General features: G+C 27.4%; 1 long non-coding RNA gene across 9 annotated transcripts; it reads left to right on the top strand.

Moving 5' to 3' along the window:
* Nucleotides 1-269: 269 nt before the first annotated feature.
* Nucleotides 270-2,835, top strand: LOC122042500. 9 transcript variants are annotated; one of them, XR_006129280.1, is made up of 4 exons: nt 291-1,662; nt 1,782-2,286; nt 2,369-2,424; nt 2,628-2,835. It is a non-coding gene; the product is annotated as an uncharacterized LOC122042500 (long non-coding RNA). The 9 variants fall into 9 exon arrangements; XR_006129281.1 differs by having other exon boundaries at nt 2,387-2,424; XR_006129278.1 differs by having other exon boundaries at nt 1,782-2,117; nt 2,249-2,424.
* Nucleotides 2,836-5,380: the final 2,545 nt, after the last annotated feature.

Here is a 5,380-nt window from a genome sequence, read left to right on the forward strand (position 1 = left end):
CTACATGCGTCATTTTTTTTGGTATATGGTGTAATTTTGTGAATGCAAAAGGGGTACATGCGTCATTTTTTTTTCCATCCGCTGCTTTCCGTCCGATTTTGAGGTGATCGATTTTGGCTCAAAAATTATCCGCGGATGGATTGCGTTACTTTTCTTTCGGAAAATTTTAATGAAGTAAACGACGGAAACTTTTCCACTGTGGAAACTTTTCCTTAATTTTACTTTCCACCCTCCCAAGTAAACATAGCCTAAATCTCACCTTTTCCCTCCCCTCTTCCGCTTCTCGTCAATCCACTGCCCACTCCCTCTCCCTCCACTTCGCCTGCCTCTACTCCTCCGCATCCTCTTCTCTCCTCCTCATCAAGCCTCCGCTCATTTTCTCTGCAAGATCCTTGCCTTCTCTAGCCCTTTCTTCATCGATCGCGCCCTCAGCGACGCTGGCATTCGCGTCTCCTCACAGGATGTGGAGGTCGTGCCTAAGATCTCTTCTTCCCAACCGGTGCCGCCTTCGCCCTATCTCGACCATCTAAAAGTTGGCGTTTATGAGAGGAGGAAGGGGAAAGAGATTCATCCTTGCGGCGTGAGGATGTAGCACCTTCTGTCGCATCCTTCCTGTTCAATCTGGCTTAGATCGCTAACGCATAGCGCAGTTCCGTTCACCAGATGGCGGTTTGATCTTCTAGCGCTGTCGAATATCTTTGTTACGCACAGATGGTAATGGTTTCTTCCCTTCTATTCGGATTCATCTCTCTTGCAATGTGATGAGGGTTGAAACCTTTTTTCCGGCTTTAGTTGTTGATTTATCGCGGTTTTCCAATTGTAATCAATCGTCGATCTTTGGGAAACTTCTGGATTTTATTAGGTTGGGGAAACATTTGTGGATCAGTATTATAATTACCTCTGCAATTCTGCGGAGTTAGTTCATCGTTACCTGCCCATCGATTAAATTTCAGGTTTATATCAGACAAGCTCTTGATCATCTTGTTGGTTTGTGCGGTGATCTTTCTTTTACACCGAAGCTTCCCAAAATAAAGATTCACCTTGTATGAATGAAATGAGTGATAAAATGAGCACAAGACTGTGGTCCTCTGAACAACAGAGAGAGTTGAGCTTGGAAGGAAGAAGAACCAGATAATGTGATTGATGTAACTGCCGATAGCTTTCCACCTCCACTGGTTAAATCAGAGACTAAAAGTGATCATGAGGAGAATCTCAAAAAGCCTTATGCTTCAGTAGTAAGTGTTGATCTTGAGTAGATGCATGTAATTTGTTAGTTTTGCACACGTTCATTAAAACTGTAAAAGAGCAGAATGACTTGATGTATACAGCTCAAAGTTATGAAGGATATTGCTTTAGAATCTTCTCCAGCATGATGTCCTGCTTCACATCATCCAGCTTCTTGTGGCCCTATTTCTGGATCGATTGGTTCTTAAAGCAAAAAAAAATCTAGAAGGCACAATATACTAACTTCACATCAAGTTTTTTACAATGCTTTGCAGTTTGATTGCATAAACATTTAAACTTATCCTGCTACTTACAGATGATGCTTATTCATTATATTTGAATTATTTACCATTTGATGCAACACCTGCTCAAGTTGAAGAAGAGTTCAAGACGTTTGGTCCTATAAAGCCTAGTGGAATACAAGTCAAACGCTATAAGGTTGCTTTTGTTCTTTTCTCTCTCTTTTTTCATTCACTAATTTGTAAATTGCTATTTCATTGCTTTCATTTGAGTAATCCTCACAATTTTATGGTTATGCATTTTCATCAAAATGACAGTTACAAAATTCTTGCTTTGGTTTCGTGGAGTTTAAGTTCTCAGTTGTTGTCCAGCGGGCAATAGAGGTAAACTTCACATACCTTCATCTCAATTACATTTATGGATTAATATGAATCAAAGGCTATTCAATTGGGTTTACTCTTTTTAAAATGATGATCAAGGATATCAATTTGTTGTACAATTGACTGGTAAACTTTCAAATTTTCCATTCTGATGTGTTTGGTTGGTTAGGTGGATCCATTTGTGATTGTAACCTAAGATGTGTTTTGTTCCTAAAGAGATGCTAAGTTAAAGGGAAAGAAAAGAGAAGTAAAAAAAACTAAACAGATTATTAGGTACGCTTCCAATATCCTATTAAATTCTAAATCTTTGTATGAATAAAATACTCACTAGATTATTAGATATTCTTCGAAGATTATGGAACTATTTTCATTTCTATTGTTTTGATTTGGGCATTTGTCTCTAGATACTGAAGTGGGTTCTGAACTAGCGACAAACATTCAGGTTATATCTCATGACCCATCATACAATTTTTTTTTTGTTATCTTCCTTGGTAGTAGAAACTTGTGTTATTAAATTTTGCAAGGTTTTGATAACTTTGAAGAGGAGCTTAAGAAATTAGTAGCTATGGTCTTTGAGAAGGTATTTTCCAATTGTGATAATTATATAGTCAAAGCCTTCTTAGAAAATTAACTCTTACCATTGTAGTCTTGCTATTTGTTTGGTTGTGGAAAGTGTGTTGTCAAATTTATGTTGCTATTGCTACCACTGTTATTATTTTAAAAAAAAATAATGAAGTTTTTAATCTGTTCCAACTGTGCTTGAATTTTTTATTTTCATTACAGGCAAGGTTAATGATTTTGATAGATACATCGACCATGGATCACCTATGGACCAAATTAAAGCGCTGGACTTAAAGAGCTGGAAGTTAGTGAAATGGCCAAACATATTCAATAGATTTTTAACTTACATATATGGGTTAGTTTAATGAGATATTTGTAATCTATTCTGTACAATAACTATCAGTTAATGAGTAATACCTTATTTTCATCATTTTTGTTGCATATCGAAGGGTTGTATTCTTATTGCCTTTTCATGAGTAATTTTAAGTTCAAGCTTGTATTCTTATTGTTTCATATCAAAGTTCAAGCATATCGAAGGTGTATAATTTAGCGACGAGATGAATAATGATAATGTCTAAATTGTAAATTTGAATTATATATTTTAAATAAATATTAATGGTAATCGTATGGTAATTTAACTACAGCGTGTATCATACGCTATGAATATTGTTAATCATAGCGCGTGTCATGTGCAAATGCTCTTAATCACAGCATGCGGTGCGCATTGTGAATGTTAACCACAACATGCATCGCGCACTGCGAATGCTCTTAACTACAGTATGTGTCGCGTGCTGTGAATGATCTTAATCACAGCGTGTGACACGCGTTGTTGATATTTTATGACTTTTAACAGCTTGCAGTTGTGCAGCGTGCAATGCGCGTTGTAGATAACATATTTGCGTGCTACCAAAAGTCATATTTGTTGCAGTGCCAGAATTTTGTTATTAAGTTCAGTGGATATGATTATTTGGAAAATTTTGAAGGTGTGATTACTCTAATGATGTCCAGGTGACTCACCACAGCTTAGAAGTTTATCCAAAAAATATTTGTTTGTTGAACCCAAAGTTAAACTTAAATCTAACACAAGTTAAATCAAAACTTGAAATTTAATTTAACTCATCCCATAAAACCATAGGATTCTTTTGTCTTAACACTTACACAGGTGAGAAGAATAAGGATTAAATTAAAATTAAATAAAAATTAAATAAGAATTAAATAAAATTTAATTTGATTAAATTAAATTTGATTATTAAAATAAATATCAACATTAATTTAATTAAACACTAAAATCAAAATTGAATTAAATATATATTAATTAACGTATTATATATAAATTATTTTAAAAATCTTTTAAAAAATTATTTCAAAAATCTTTTAAAAATTATTTATTTATTTTTTAAAATTATTTTACAAAATCTTTTAAAAAATTGTTTTAAAAATCTTTTAAAAATTGTTTTAAAAATCTATTAAAAATTTATTTTAAAATCTTTTAAAAATTCTTTTAAAAATAATTTATTTTTTTAAAAAAATTACTTAAAAGTTCCTTTAAAAATATTTTAAAAAATAGTTTTAAAAATCTTTTAAAAATTGTTTTAAAATTTTTTAAAAATTATTTAAAAAAATCTTTAAAAATTATTGTTTATTATTTTAAATTTTTTTTATTTTTTTTTAAAATCTTTAAAAGTTTGTTTACAAATCTGTTAATTTTTTTTTAAAAAAAATCTTTAAAAAATATTGTTTTAAAAATCTTTTAAAAGTTATATTAAAAATACTATAACAATTATTTTAAAAATCTTTTAAAAAATGACTTTAAAAACCTTTTAAAAATTGTTCTAAAAATATTTTAAAATTATTTTAAAAAATCTTTTTTTAAAAAAAATTGTTTCAAAAATATTTTAAAAATTAATTAAAAATTATTTTAAAATCCTTTAAAAATTATTTTAAAAATCTTTTAAAAATTATTTTAAAATTCATTTAAAATTTATTTTAAAAAATAGTTAAAAAAATTTGTTTAAAAAATATTTTAAAAATCCTTTGAAAATTATTTTAAAAATCTTTTAAAAATTATTTTCAAAAATACTTTGGAAATTTTCTAATTTTTTAAAATTATTTTAAAAATCCTTTAAAAATTATTTTAAAAAATTGTTTTAAAAATCTTTTAAAAATTGTTTTAAAAAATATTTTAAAGATTGTTTTAAAAAATATTTTTTAAAAAATATTTTCAAATTATTTTAAAAATCTTTTAAAAATTATTTTAAAAATTATTTTTAAAATCTTTTAAAAATTATTTTTAAAATCTTTTTAAAATTATTTTAATAATCTTTTGGAAACTATTTTTAAATTTACTTTAAAATATTTTAAAAATCATTTTAAAATGTTTTTAAGAAGTTATTTTAATAATCTTTTAAAAAATTATTTTATTTTATTTTTAAATTATTAAAAAAATCATTTTAAAAATATTTTTAAAAAATATTTTAAAAAATATTTTAAATCTTTTAAATTAATCTTTTAAAAATTATTAAAAAAAATCCTTTATAGCCTTTAAAAAAATAAAAATAAATAATAAATAAAAAACTTGGAAACTTAATTTTAAACTAACTTTAATTAAGAAGTTGGTTGAACATTAATTGAAAATTTAATCTGACTAAACATTTAAATCAACTTGATTAGTACTTTAATTTTAACATATATTTAGTGTAATTCACTTTAAATGAAACTTGACTTTACATTAAAAAACTAATTAATCTTAACCTTTTGTTTAACTTAATCAACCTTAATTTCAACATTAATCGAAATCTTAATTTTATTTTAATTATTAAATTGGGTTAAGTAAAAGTTAATAAATAAACTATTAATAATGATTAATTATTATTGAGTTAGTAACAAATTAGTTCTTAACTTAATCCAAATTTAATAATTGATTAAATGATTAATTTTAAATAATTAATGGTTAATCAAACTTAATAGGGGATTAA

This window comes from Zingiber officinale, chromosome 2A (assembly GCF_018446385.1).
Source record: "Zingiber officinale cultivar Zhangliang chromosome 2A, Zo_v1.1, whole genome shotgun sequence".
Classification (NCBI taxonomy): domain Eukaryota; kingdom Viridiplantae; phylum Streptophyta; class Magnoliopsida; order Zingiberales; family Zingiberaceae; genus Zingiber; species Zingiber officinale.